Source organism: Diadema setosum, chromosome 6, assembly GCF_964275005.1.
Source record: "Diadema setosum chromosome 6, eeDiaSeto1, whole genome shotgun sequence".
In the NCBI taxonomy this organism is placed as follows: Eukaryota; Metazoa; Echinodermata; class Echinoidea; order Diadematoida; family Diadematidae; genus Diadema; species Diadema setosum.
The window spans coordinates 31,258,730-31,273,723 of NC_092690.1; the positions used below are offsets into that span (position 1 = coordinate 31,258,730).

Sequence of the window (14,994 nt, forward strand, 5' to 3'; positions counted from 1 at the left end):
AATGTCCTCTGTATTTATTCTTTAAAATTATTATTTGATCAACGATGAACATCCAATCACATTTGCAACAGAACATTATCAGGGAAAGATGCACACATACCAGATACCACTTGTGAATTCTGACACTATTATTGAATTACTGCGGAAAGGGAGGAACAATATTAAAAGCCAAAATGTGCAAAATAGTTCTGGTTGTGATTATATATGTCTTAGGGGGCGTTGCAATGAATGTCGAGTTGCAATCAATTGCAAATCGATTGCAATATTTCCATCTGGTACCCTAACTCTATTGCAAAGTTGCAATATTGATTAGCAATTTATTAATTGCAAGGATGCAGTCATTGTAAATTAATTGCATATTTCTTGCAACAGAATTGATTACAAAGTACAAAATTGTGATTGCAAAATTGCAATGAATTGCAGGATTTGCAATAGATTTTGAGGAGTTGCAATTGATTGCAATCTTCTTGCTATAATATTGTCTGTAAAGGTTCATAATTGAAAATTACCAAAAATTGAATAGTTTCCTCTCTTGGAAACGCACCGCAGGCAATAAAATATTTCTGCAGGACAGATTTTCAATAATCGCATTTCAATGAAATAGTTGGGGTCGATTCAGTTCAGCTCAGTATTGTACAGTTTAGTTTACTTTACTTTTGTCATTCATTTTTCAATACAATATATAGCAAAGTTTGACATATTAAATATCATGAATTATTGTTCCAACGCTTTAATACACATTATAGAGTACGATTGTGTAAAGAAAGCATATAAGAAAATAATAGAAAGCAATATCAAACTTAAGGTAAACTGGTTTAAAGATATTGTATACATGAATATATATATATATATATATATATATATATATATATATATATATATATATATACATAGCGAGAGATGGAGGTAGAGAGAGGGAGAGAGAGAGAGAGCTTGAGCTTGAGTAGGAAGATGACCCCAGATAGAATAACTAAACTATGGACCATTTCAAAAGTACATCATGTAAATTATGTCTCCATAGGAAAACAGCAGTGCAGAGGATGTACAGACATGCGTTGTGCTGTTGTTGATAGATAAAAATGTGTTCCCTACACTACACATGGCTGGCGAAAGGGGGGGGGGGTCGGGTCTCCCCTCCCCCCCCCCCCCGTTAAGTTTTTGCAACAAACATATAGGAATACATAAAGTGTCACCACTTTGGCTCTTGTTTGCTGAGGAAACCCGGAAGTGCCCCCTCCACTTCTAAAAACGTACGGTGGCGCCATATACTATACTACTAATGTATTCATGTTATGTTGGGGGATATGATATTACATTCAACTCGTTGTTTTAAATGAGCGGAACTGAATAAGATATATCGATTAGATACGCGTGGGCGCACACTTATAATGCACACTTACACACACACACACACACACACACACACGCACAATGAATAGGCCTATACATCTTTATAATTTCCTAAATACTTGGGGCCTACTGCATACGTCAGTGTTTGTTTTTACGTCACGCTGGTGACGACGCATTGCCTGCATACATTCCGCATATATGTGACCATGAACCACAAAACCAACAAAAAGTTGCCTGACATGGATTTTTAGTTAAGGGCTGATTCTGAAAGATCAGACTCTAAAGCTTTAAAATGATGTATAACTCAATTCAAATGGACTCCCCTAACCTGCATAAATACTGGAAATAAAGCACACAATCTGGAAAGTGAATTGAGAAAAGAGGCTGTAAAGTACACTGTCTATTCAAGCGCTTAATCCGTACGAAGCCGTGCTAGCTGTGCCATGAAAGGGACAAAACACAGGATGTAAACCAATGGAGCAACAACGCTGAAGAGATCATCAGATTAAGCTGACATTGAGCATGTTCTATTATTACCCATTCTGCCCATGATCAATACTAACTTTCAAAGCAGTAACATTATCTTTTCAAAAATTATTAGACTTGAAAGTGAAGAGGGTGCAATGGATTTCTGTACATGAAAAGTGGTCTCTAAAGAATTACCTGATCATTCTACTCTTCCTCAAAGAAGGGTTGTAAAAAAAACTGCTATAGAAACACACTTTCCCATTCATGTTAAGATCCCAAACTGAAGAATAATGTAGAAGAAGGATAGCTCTTTCAGAAAAAAAAAAAAAAATCAAGATTGACTTGGTTGAACCATTTCACCATTTTTGAGTCCTCATGTAAAATCAAGGGGTTCGACTTTTTGTTTGTTTTGTTATGCAAGGTCACATGTAGGACTCGTGAGTATTTTTTAAGTGATGTCAATATTGTCTTAACAGCAGTTTCCATTAGAAGTGATTCATTTAGTGTGGGTTTGGAATTTTCAACCGCCCCCCCCCCCCCCGGCCCCCAAATTACAATCCCCGGGGTTTTATAACCAAGTTTTGGAAAAGGGTAGGCCCTGTTGATGTGAGACGGCGTTCACTTTTGTTTTTGTTTCTTATTATCCTGTGTGTACAGATGTTCGTTAAACATGGATGAAATAATACTGATAGTGAATGAATAAAATAAATAGATAAGTAAATGAGCAATGGGTAATGTGAAGATATCAATTTACATTGCGGAGAGATGATTTGTGTCAGTATAAGAACGCCATATAATGTTGTTGTATAATGTTTATCATAGGAAGAAATTGAGTGGGGATTTATTTGTTCATTATTGTTATTGTTGTTGTTATTATTATCATTACGACTAATACTTTTATTATAATTACTGTTATTATAAATCCTTATAATAATGAATAGGCTTATCACACTTTTAATAGTGCGACGGAGTCAGTGTCTGTATGGTAGCAGTATAACTGTACTGTTGTTACGGCACATTTTGGTAAATTTTGGGCAGGACATTGCCGGCACATTTTGGTAACTATCTGCTCCTCCACAATCATCACAAAAACAAATTTTAAGTGCATGTGGTTTTTGTCCCCACCGAATGAGTTCGGTAGCTGAAACGGCGTGTTTGTGCGTGTTTGTGTGTGTTTGTGTGTGTGTATGTGTGTGTGTGTGTGTGTGCGTGTATGTGTATGTGTGTGTATGTGTGTGTGTGTGTGTGTGTTTGTGTGTGTGTTTATGTGTTTGTGTGCTCGAAATGATAAGATTTGCTTCCTCTCTTTTATTTCTGGGCGGATTTTGCTTCTGATTGCTCTGACTTATGGAGATAGGTAAGGGTTCAGAAACTTCAACACAGAATTCTGAAATTCATTAATTATGCAAATTTAATATTTTTTTCAGAATTGAAATTAACGAAAATGTTACTTCTCCAACATTTAACAGTGCACTTTGATTCTGCTTGTTTAATCTGATAGGGCTTTATTGGGACAACCAGAGTTCAACACAGAATAATATACCAGTATCTGAAATTCATTCAAGTCATTGGGGGCCTGGGGGCCATAAACATGCTCCACATGAACAACTTTGGGTCCCTACTCTGTTAGGATGATCCCCACCAAGTTTGACAGAAATTCGCCCACAGGTTCTGAAGGAGAAGATGAAAAGTTATGTTTCCCCCTACTTGGCCCCCACCCCTCAAACTTTCACCCCCCCCCCCCCCCCCCCGCTAAAGCCCAAGGGGGGCATCTTGGGTCTTGCCATAAACAACTACATTCTTCATCATAAAATGTATCTACATACAAGATATCCATTATAGATTGCGTTGCTTTTGGGTTTGGAGAAGAAGATTTTTAAAGTTTCCCCCTTTTCCCTTGGGGGCCGTTCCCCTGGGCCCCAGTTGGCCCGGTGGCAACATACTCAACATGAAAACTTTGGGTCATTACGATACTAAGAATGATTCCCACTATGTTTGTTTGAAATCTGCCCACCGGGCGGTTCTGGAAGAGAAGATGAACGCACTACGCACAACGGACGGCGGACGGCGGACGAAAAGCGATCACAATAGCAGCTCACTCGAGCCCAATGGCGCCGGAAGCGGGGGGGTGGGGGGGGGGGGGGGCAGGGGTGGCACTTACCCCCCCCCCCCCCCCCAAACAAAATGTTGTGGGGGGGGGGCAAAACGAGTTTTTGCCCCCCCCCCCCCCCCAGTGCCCCCTGTAACAAATAATTTATCACTGATTTAAAGACCAAAATGAACAATAAAGGCATATTTCTTATCTAAATGTTGTAATTTCATAACTGAAAATGCAAAAATTTTCGCCCCTTACGGGGCGAAAATTATAATACACTAACAACATACATTTTTGTATCTTTAATAGTAACTTATGAGTAAATTTAGTGTATAGATGTTAGCCTCGTGTCCTCGAGTGTGCCCGCTGAAACATACCTTTAGTAAACCTTACATTTTTCATTTTCTTCTTTGCTTTCTAGCAGTATAAGAATATGTTTTATTGTTCGAACGATGCGATCACGTTTAAGCTTTTAATGAATACATTTCAGATAAATTGCAAAGTGAAAGTGGCTCGCTCGTTCTGCCCGTACTTAAAGTAAAATGAAAAGTTTTCATAAGTTATTATCATAGTCCTTCGCAGTGATTTCTTTTACTATTCCTTTACTCAGAAATTTAATTTAAAATGCTCTATAAAAGCGACTTTTATGGTCTGTTTTTACAAAAATTCCCTACCGTGGGACGGGGTATCCCCCTCCCACACCCTACCCCGCTCGGTCGCTTCGCTCCCTCGACGAGGATCTCACACCATCACATAATATACCCCCGTATGTTAAGATCATGGTCCTTCCAACTTATTTTTTTTTCAATAATTATGTTAATTCCCTAGAAATTTGCTTTTAAATGTTCTATAAACGCGACTTTTATACTCTGTTTTTACAAAAAGTCCCTACTGTGGGAGGGGGTATCCCCCCTCCCACACCCTCCCCCCCCCCCGCTCGCTCGCTTCGCTCCCTCGCCGAGGATCTCGTACCATCACATTATTGATGTACTTCCGTATGTTATGATCATAGTCCTTCAAACTGATTTTTTCAATATGTTAATTCCCTAGAAATTTGCTTTAAATTCTCTATAAAAGCGACTTTTATACTCTGTTTTTACAAAAAGTCCCTACCGTGGGAGGGGGTATCCCCCCTCCCACATCCTCCCCCCGCTCGGTCGCTTCGCTCCCTCGGCCGAGGATGTCACATCATCACATTATTATGCACTCCCGTATGTAATAATCATAGTCCTTCGCACTGATTATATTTCACTATGTTTAATTCCTTAGAAATTTGCTTTTAAATGATATATAAACACGACTTTTGTACCCTGTTTTACAAAAGCTCCCTACAGTGTGTGTGTGTGTGTGTGTGGGGGGGGGGGGGGGTAATCCCCCTTTCCACCCCCAACCCCCCCCCCCTCACTCGCTTCGCTCCCGCGCCGAGGATCTCACATCGTGACAATGTGCCCCCGCTGAGATTTTGCCCCCCCCCCAAAAAAAAAAAAAAAAAAAAGCAGAAGTGTTCCGGCGCGCTTGCTCGAGCCTTCGGCTCGGGTGAACTAAAAGAGTGCCTGTCTAACTGCGGGACCATAAAAAGTCTTTGGACGAATTTCGGTCGGAAACATTGATGATCGAATTCAAAGTAAATTATCATTGCAGCCAAACGAATAAGATTATATTAAATGGGTTAATCAAATACCGGTTAGTGATTGGCTAAACACGATGGAGGCACACTGATTATGTTCGCCCATGGGTAGAACATTTTTGTAATGTTCTCCCATGGGAAAACATTTTCAGGTAAAAACAAATGACAAACGATACCAAACGATTGAACGATCATAATATGATCGATTTTACGATTGCGTAAAAAATATTATTTTTTACGCAATCGATAGGATAATTTGTATTGTTACGAATCTAGGACGTCCCTACCTTTTCCTCGGGCCGGCCATCTTTTCAAGCAATGCTTACAATGGCGGCCCTCTGCATAGGGCCTAATCGCTTCTTAACTAGGGCTTAATTGTTATTGTAATCCCTACTGCATAGACATGCATACTGTATATTTATCATTAATTTCCTTTCACATCGTTGTTTATGCAAGTCAAACGACTCTGTTTTAAAATATACTCTTTATGTTTCCCACATGTTCATGATTATGTAACTTATGTATATTTATTTACAGAAAATAAAGTATGTATCAAACAAACAGATTTGCCTAGGCCTATTCCATACAATGTGAAAAAGTAGATAACCGATTAGGCCTATTGTAATGCGGACGAAAGTGTGATTTGAAGGACCCGCGCACAGTGAATTTGGCTCTGCGCGAGCGATCAGTTGCGTTGTGCTGGTGGCATATCAAAGATCGTTAAGTAGGCCCTATAGCGATCTTTGGTTGTTTTAACTCATGATGACTTTTGTTTTCGGGAACATACTAAACGTTCCACCCTCAAGGTTTGAAATGCTATTTCGGGAGACTATATCTAGGGGCCTAAGGCATGGGCGTAAATCCCGGGGGGGGGGATGGGGGGATATATCCCCCCCTGAAATGGAGGAGGGGGATGGCCTTTACAATCATCCCCCCCCCCTGAAATTTGAGGAAAAAATGGAGGAAGCAGAAATGTGCTTTTATCAATATTGACATATTTTTATTGAAAGGCCCGCCTTCAGAGAGGTAACAGAGCTGAACAGTATTCCATCTTGTAGGATAATGTATACATAATTTTCTCAAGCGCTCGCTCGCTTCGCTCGCTCGCGAAGAAATTATTATCGACATTTTATGGTCCAGACGTTGACAACGTCAAATAGCACAGGCTTACATGTAAACATGCTATGACGCGAGCAACTCGGGACCATCTGCAAATTATGTACGAAAACAAACAAACAAACAATAACTAAAACCATACCGCCATAGTTGAACCCCCCTCCATTTCCTGAATTATTCCTGAAACGATGACGACTCTGATACATCTATGGGCATACCCAAGGATGATCAGGGGCGTCGAATCTATCTCGGGGAGGGGGGAGGCAAAGAGGCATTTGCCCCACCCCTGCGGAAGTGTTGGGGCAGAAAAGTCATTTGTCCCCCAAGCAATTCCCGAGATAAGGACAAATCTCGAACTTTCTTTGTGGAAAATTGTCCAAATACTGCCAGAACTATGCACCAGATTTCGTTAAATTGCAATCATAAGCATGCAAAAGCTCCGCTACTGGATCCCTTTCGATAGATTTTGAACACTTTTGAGATTGACGTATTTCCTAGTATTTTATCAAGAGCGTGCAGCAGATCTTTCACTTACAAAAGCTCCCTCATATGCAGAGGCGTCGATGGGGGGGGGGGGGGTAATGGTACCCCATAAAAGTATTGGGGACAAACATATCATTTTGCTCCTCGTAACTCCCGAGATGTGGAAATGTTCTTACTTTTTTTATAGAAAACTGTCTAAACTTTTCATCCAAAGATGGCTGAATTTCAATTCTACAAAATAATACAAAATCTCCCTCGGGTAAGAGGGGTTAGGCCTACCCCATGCCTCCTAGGTATACCCTCCCTGTTCAGTCCTTTCTACTTAATACACTTTAGATTAACATATTTTAAAATGTTTCATCTAAAGTGTGCACCAGGTCTGTTACTTCAGTTTAGAAAAAAATGCAAAAGTTCCGTGGGCGGAGATATCTATAGATACCAACGGAGGGTTCCCCCCCCCCCAAAAAAAAAAAAAAAAAAAACTGATGTTGCTGCCAGTAAATGCCAGCAGTTGCGCCCGTTGCGCCCCTCTTAAATTCCAAAGCGAAAAAATAGCTACAAAAGGTGTTTTTGGACCGTAAAATGTCAAAATTTCCAAGCTCGCTCGCTCGCATTTAATCGCAATGCTATTCTCCCGATGTTGCTGAAAGTTTTTGCCCGCAGTTGCACCCGGTGCGCCCCCTTAATTTCCAAAGCGAAAATGTATAGCTACAAACGGTAGTTTTTGGACTTTAAATTGTCTAAATTTTCAAGCTCGCTCGCTTTGCTCGCTCGCATTTAATCGTTATGCCATTCTCCTGATGTTGCTGCCAGTAACTGCCAGCAGTTGCGCCCGGTGCGCCCTCCCCCCTTTAATTTCCAAGGCGAAAAAATAAAGCTACAAACGGTAGTTTTGCGACTGTAAAATGTCAAAATTTTCAAGATGGCTCGCTTCGCTCGCTCGCATTTAATCGTTGTGCTATTCTCCTGATGTTGATTCCAGTAATTGCCAGCAGTTGCGCCCGGTGCGCCCCCCCCCCCCCTCTTAATATCCAAAGCGATAGAAAATATAGCTACAAACGGCAGTTTTGGGACTGTAAAATGTCAAAATTTTCAAGCTCGCTCTCTTTTAATCGCTATGCTATTCTCCTGATGTTGCTGCCAGTAATCGCCAGCAGTTGGGACCGGTGCGCCCCCCCCCCCTTTACTTTCCAAAGCGAATAAGTATAGCTATATAAACGGCAGTTTTGTGGTTTTAGAATGTCCAAATTTTCAAGCTCGTTCGCTTCGCTTCGCTCGCATTTAATCGTTATGCTATTCTCCTGATGTTCCTGCCAGTAACTGGCAGCAGTTACGCTCGTTGCACCCCCTTAATTTCCAAAGCAAAAGATATAGCTACAAATGGCAGTTTTGGGACTGTAAAATGTCAAAATTTCAAGCTCGCTCGCATTCAATCGCTATGCTATTCTCCCGATGTTGCTCCCAGTAATCGCCAGTAGTTGGGTCCGGTGCCCCCCCCCCCCCCTTAATTTCCAAGGCGAATAAGTATAGCTACAAACGGCATTTTTGTGGTTTTAGAATGTCAAAATTTCAAGCTCGTTCGCTTCGCTCGCTCGCATTTAATCGTTATGCTATTCTCCTGATGTTGCTACCAGTAACTGGCAGGAGTTAAAGTTACGCTCGTTGCGCCCCCCTTAATTTCCAAAGCAAAAGATATAGCTACAAACGGCAGTTTTGGGACTGTAAAATGTCAAAATTTCAAGCTCGCTCGCTCCGCTCGCTCGCATTCAATCGCTATGCTATTCTCCCGATGTTGCTGCCAGTAATCGCCAGTAGTTGGGTCCAGTGCGCCCCCCCCCCTTAATTTCCAAGGCAAATAAGTATAGCTACAAACGGCAGTTCTGTGATTTTAGAATGTCAAAATTTCAAGCTCGTTCGCTTCGCTCGCTCGCATTTAATCGTTATGCTATTCTCCTGTGCCCTGTTGCATAAAACCCTTACCGCTGGACTTACCGCTCCTTTCTAGCGGTAAGTCTTCAAATTAGCGGTAAAGCTTATAATCCTTGATGCTGATTGGCTGTGACGCCTAATTTTGACGGTAGTTACCATTGAATTTCAACGGTAAGTTTTATGCAACGGGCCACTGATGTTGCTGCCAGTAACTGGCAGCAGTTACGCTCGTTGCGCCCCCCTTAATTTCCAAAGCAAAAAATAGAGCTACAAATGGCAGTTTTGGGACTGTATAATGTCAAAATTTCAAGCTCGCTCGCTCCCCTCGCTCGCAGTTAATCGTTATGCCATTCTTCTGATGTTGCTGCCAGTAATTGCTCGCAGTTGCGCCCGATGCTTCCCTCCCCTCCTTAATATCCAAAGCGAAAAAATATAGTTACAAACGGCAGTTTTTGGACTGTAAATGTCAAAATTTTCAAGCTCGCTCGCTTCGCTCGCTCGCAGTTAATCGTTATGCCAATCTCCTGATGTTGCTGCCGGTAATTGCCAGCAGTTGAGCCCGGTGCGCAACCCCTTTCGAAAGCGAAAGAATATAGCTACAAACGGCAGTTTTTGTACTGTGAAATGTCAAAATTTTCAACGCTCGCTCGCATTCGATTTTTATGCAATTCTCCTGATGTTGTTCCAAATAATTTCTTGTTTCACGCCGTCATTCTAAAAAACTTACAAATGTTGCTCAATGACTGCGCTGTGGAATGTATGACACATCGTTATGTACTGTATTATAGTCCCCATTAAGTTTGCAGACTGACAGCACACGCACACACGCGCACACACACATACTCACGCAAGCACGCATAAGCATACACACCCTCAAAATTACTTTTCCACGAGGTGCCCCCCTAATGTCTTGTCTTGTGTGTGCGTGTGTGTGTGTGTGCGTGTGGGGGGGGGGGGGGGGCGGGGGCACCAAGCTTCTCCACGCCACCCCTCCCAAGGCTGCAGCGCCGGTCCAGTTATGGGCTTGTAATCGTGGTGATGGTGACTATCGCCGATCACCCCCCCCCCCCACTCCTCAGTACGGATTTACGCCGTTGCCTTAGGCCTATAACCTCCCTCAATAGCATTTCCAACCCTTCCGATGGAACATTCGGTATGTCAAGTTCCCTCCCCCGCCCGTCATCATCTCATGTCAGGTTGCTAGTGGCACCAGAAATGCGATGAAAACTGTTTTTTTTTTATTTGTTTCTTTACTTGTTAACTGATGACACTCCCGTATACTGAAGAAGCACCAGAAAGGAAATTTCCCCACAGTACACCATATTAGGCCTATAAAACCGGGGTCATCACACACACACATACACACACACACACACACACACACACACACACACACACACACACACATAAGCACCGTTTAAAGAACGCGACGCCAGCCTGTGATCAGCCGATGATTTTAGCCAACCAGTTAGTCATTCCACAGGGTCATTTATTATTTTGTATAAATGGTCCCCATTTCATAAAAGATGTTAGGATGACAAATCTTGCTGGAATGACAATTTCCCACAGCAAACAGCCAATCAGGAATCTGGATTCTTGTCGTTACCATGACAATTGTTTGAGTTTGAGTTTGAGTTTATCTATAACAACAACATTAAGTATGTAGTAGGAAAGTTTGAATACATGTTTATACATCAATATTAATACATAGCACATGTAACTATCTAAATGATCTAAACAAAACATACTGATTATAATCTATAATATATAATTGATAAATGATTATGTAATTTAAAACTATTAATCTGAAAAAGAGCTACAGTATGGCAATGTTGTACACAATGAGGCTGCTAAAAGAACCAAGAGGTAACACAGGTGCTAGTATATAGGTGTTGGTCCTTTTAAACACGTATTACATAATGAACTATTAAAATACATTTAAAAAATACTGTCATTCCAGCAAAGAGTTGCCATCATATCAACTTTTTATGAAATGGGGCCCTGGAGTGAAAGGAACATAATATTATTAGCAGTGTTGCAGAGACTCCAACCCCAAGCACCTTCTGATCTGGAGATTCTCCCGCCCGAAACCCGTAGCAAACGGGAGACTCCAAGTTGATGTGTGCGAAGCGCGAAGTTCCTTGGGTTCTAGATGTTCTCTGGTGCTATAAGGCTTATTTTTCAATATACGATAGCAATAAGTAAGAAATCCTTTCCACCGGGAGACACAGAGCCAGGGCGGGAGAAATCAAATCTCCAGCAGGAGAACGGGAGATTTTGCAAAAATGGGTTTTCGGCGAGAGATCTCCCGTCGAAAACTGGAGAGCTGGAGTCTCTGGTGTTACTTGGCCTCGACTTGACGGTAGGCCTACCCCGTGGACAAAAATGGTGTAAAATAGGTATCTCTTGAAATTGTGAAGTGATCATCGGGCTGTAACTGGTACAGCTGTATCAAGGTGACTTTTCTTTTTTCAGGAGTCAGTACCGTGATGAGTTCCGTAGGCCCTATTGTCAAAGAGATTTTTCTCCTCCACTGGGGAAAATCCAAAGAGATTTTCTCCAGTGAGGAGAAAAATCTCTTTGGAAAAATCTCTTTGGCCGTAGACAAAAGGTCGCCCTCAACGTTTGTAACCACGGACAACGCAAAGAGTTTTTTCTCCGTACCACCTTATCAAAGTGTATTGTACCATGATTGTACTGTACTGTTGCATGTTGCGATACGCGCTCGCTATGAGCTAGATTACGTATGCCATAGCGCCAGCACGCACTCAGTACTCGGGCAGCCGAAGCTGAGCGCGGCCGTGATAAGGCAAAGGAACGTAACTCAAAATTTGGGCATTTTGAGTTATGAGCATATGGCTCCTAAATAAAATGCGCTCTTTTAAATGATGAAAGTCTCAATTCTCAAATGTTTACCATTTCAGAGATAAAAAGCGTATCTTACACACCTTTTTCACAACTTTGCCGTTTCCAGCTAGGCAAAACAACGTAACCTGAGATACGTATAGAAATGACAAAGAAAGCATTTTCGCTGTTACGGCAAATGAACGTATCTTTACATACACTGTTTTTTCATGGTGGTTTCTCAAGAAAAAAGAAGGAAATTGCGACGCCAAAAGAACGTATGTCATCATACAGCGCTTTGCTGTGTAAAATCAGGGCCATGCGCGCTACAGTCAGCACGGCAAAACAACGTATCAACATCGTGGCCATCACAACACACGCTGCACTGCATAACTCTATGATTGTGTTAGACCTACGGCTACGTGCTGCAGATCCATTTCAGCCGCGGCAGTGAGTGTATTGTAGTGCCGCCGCTGCTGCCGCACCGCTTTCTTACTTGCGACAACAGCTTAAGCAGAGTTACACCGACTGGTTGACTGGCAGGCAAGCTTTGCTGCAGTGTGAACCATGAAGTCATGCCCATTGTTCTGTTTTGCAGTCATGGAATGGATATTCTCCCGAACAGCTAATGCTACCACAAAGAAAATCAGCGGTAACACCGGTAAGTTTTATGGGTTTTTTGTCAGGTCTAAGTTTGATCTAGCCCGACCAGACGCCGTGCGAAGTACGGCGATTGGGCTGTACAGACTGGACGACAGTACGCTTTGCTAGTATGGTCCGGTACCTTCGATAATAGTTTCACTAAGATTTAAGAACTCGATGAGGAAAAAAAGCTATGAAAATAAAGAGCAAACTTAGAGCTATGAGTATGACAGCCTTTCCTTTCGGTGGGCTTGCCAAAACGTGGCTCATTGGTGTGGTTGTGGTTGTGGTTCTACTAATGTAATAATGACTATGTAAATGTAGGATACTTGTAGTAGTACTACTACTAGTGGTCTAGTAGAAGTAGTAACTCTCAAAAGAAATTTACCTATGCGCAAATACATTGAGTGGACCCTAATATACTGTTATGATCATCGACTTGACGTCTTCTACCTCAAATTCAGTTTTCGTCTAAAAGTCTAAAAAAGGAACAGCTTTATAGTAAACAGTAATAGTTTCGACTTCAAGCTAATGACAATAAAGCTTGATACTGATGAATTCCATTTAGTCTTCAGTGGCAACATGAACTGATGGAAGACGATATGTTCTAATAATGACATTAACATCATTACTAGCAAGAAAAGTAAGGACAACAAGTACTGACAATTTGTTGTCAGTACTTGTGTTTAACCAAAGATGTAGCCAAACATCATTTAATAATGTTTGGGCTACATCTTTGGTTAAACACAAGTACTGAAGTAGTCTTAGATCTTGTTTGTTATTTCTTGAAAGAATTAAGAATGTGATTGTGGTGTTTTCATACATACAGGAATTTATCCACTTAAAATAAGCCTAAAAAAAATAAAGTCATATTAAATGGTACTCTGTACCTGCTAACTATGGAAGCCTGATTTATCTTTTTTCTTTTTTCTTTTGTATTCTTGGTGCAATTTTAGTCAGCTGTACATATTCTTTAAAACATTTATTTTTTTTTTCATTTCGATTAAAAAAAAAAATGCATTGTAGCCATGGTAGATCCTATACATGTTATACGTTCCACCCCTCCCCATAACAATGTTGAGGGCAAAAGCTCATGGAATTCAAATATCTATTTCTTAAGTTACGTGGTTTTAAATACTATGGAAAGTTCAAATATTCAGACCCAATCGTCTACTTTAGATGATATTAACATTCGTGTTGAAATACATATTTGCATGTCTCTCTTTTCAGTGTCCACACCAACCGCCAGCCTAGACCAGCACAGAAAAGGAATGCAGTGTATCAAGTACAATAAAAGGTACAAGTTGAATAATCACCTATTAATTCATACAACAAAAGTAGAAGAAGGGGGAAGAAATGAATCCCACCTTTGTCAAAAGAAAAAAATAAAAGACGGAAAATCCATGATGATGACTCTCTGATAATTTGAGAATACCACATTTCACAGTTCATTCCTTAGCAATGAAAAAAAAAAGTAATATGAAATGAAAACTGACGAAATAGTCACCATTCTCTCTCAAAAATAAACACACAGCCCTGTATATCCTCAAGGGGTATTTGTATGATGTTGAATAATATATATTGTGAGTGTATTTCGATATTAAATACTCATTCTCATTTCCTTTGCTTTTTTTTTGGGGGGGGGGGGGAGGGGAAGGGGGTCTGTGAGAGAGGATTTGTTACACACAATCATGTCTAATGAAGAATTTAATCACATGATATAACTAAAGCTGAGTTGAAATTCACTGTCTTTTACGGAAAGAGTGCCTTATTTTGTGTTAATTATTCTCTTCCATTTCTTTTACATTTTCCTGCAGTGGTCTACCGAGCAGTTCGAAAGCAGAGAAAAGAGCAACTGTACAGATTTCAGAACAGCTGTGCACGCCCGTCAGAATCTCATGAAAGATGGAGTGGATTGTGCACTAGATCAGTCAGAATATAAAAAAAAATAATAACACTCGGATTGTTTATATAGGATCTGGTAAATCTTTCACAGTTAGATTAAGAACTCGCAAAACTCAACTGTGAAGTGTTAATGACTATTCTCACGTTATGAAGGCACAAGAACGATTTTTTTTTTATGTTGATATGAAACTAAAGGTTCTATTTCGAAAAAAAAAAATATGATGAGGGCTTATTGCCCTTTGAAATGATGACTATCAACTTTAGGTAAAACTATCACTTGTTCATATCAAATATTGTTGTAAATGCTTGCCCTCAAAATCAATATCATGTCGATTGAAACATGTCAACTTATTTCAGAAAACCAGGGAAATAGTAACCTTATTTCCTGCAAAATTTTCATATCTTATTTTGAGCCTAATCCCTCCGGGAGCTCTCAGACAACGCAGATGTAAATTGCAGCACAGCAAATCGCTGTTGTGATGAGACGTTTATTGAAATGTGTTTAAAGTGAATACTGTTGCAAATTTTCCCTTCG

The 14,994-nt window shown here is 40.7% G+C and overlaps 1 long non-coding RNA gene across 1 annotated transcript; it reads left to right on the forward strand.

Annotated features, from left to right (window-relative positions):
• The first annotated feature begins 12,420 nt into the window (after positions 1-12,420).
• LOC140229852 (uncharacterized) lies at positions 12,421-14,519 on the forward strand. Its single transcript, XR_011901320.1, has 3 exons — positions 12,421-12,573; positions 13,785-13,851; positions 14,372-14,519. It is a non-coding gene; the product is annotated as an uncharacterized lncRNA (long non-coding RNA).
• Positions 14,520-14,994: the final 475 nt, after the last annotated feature.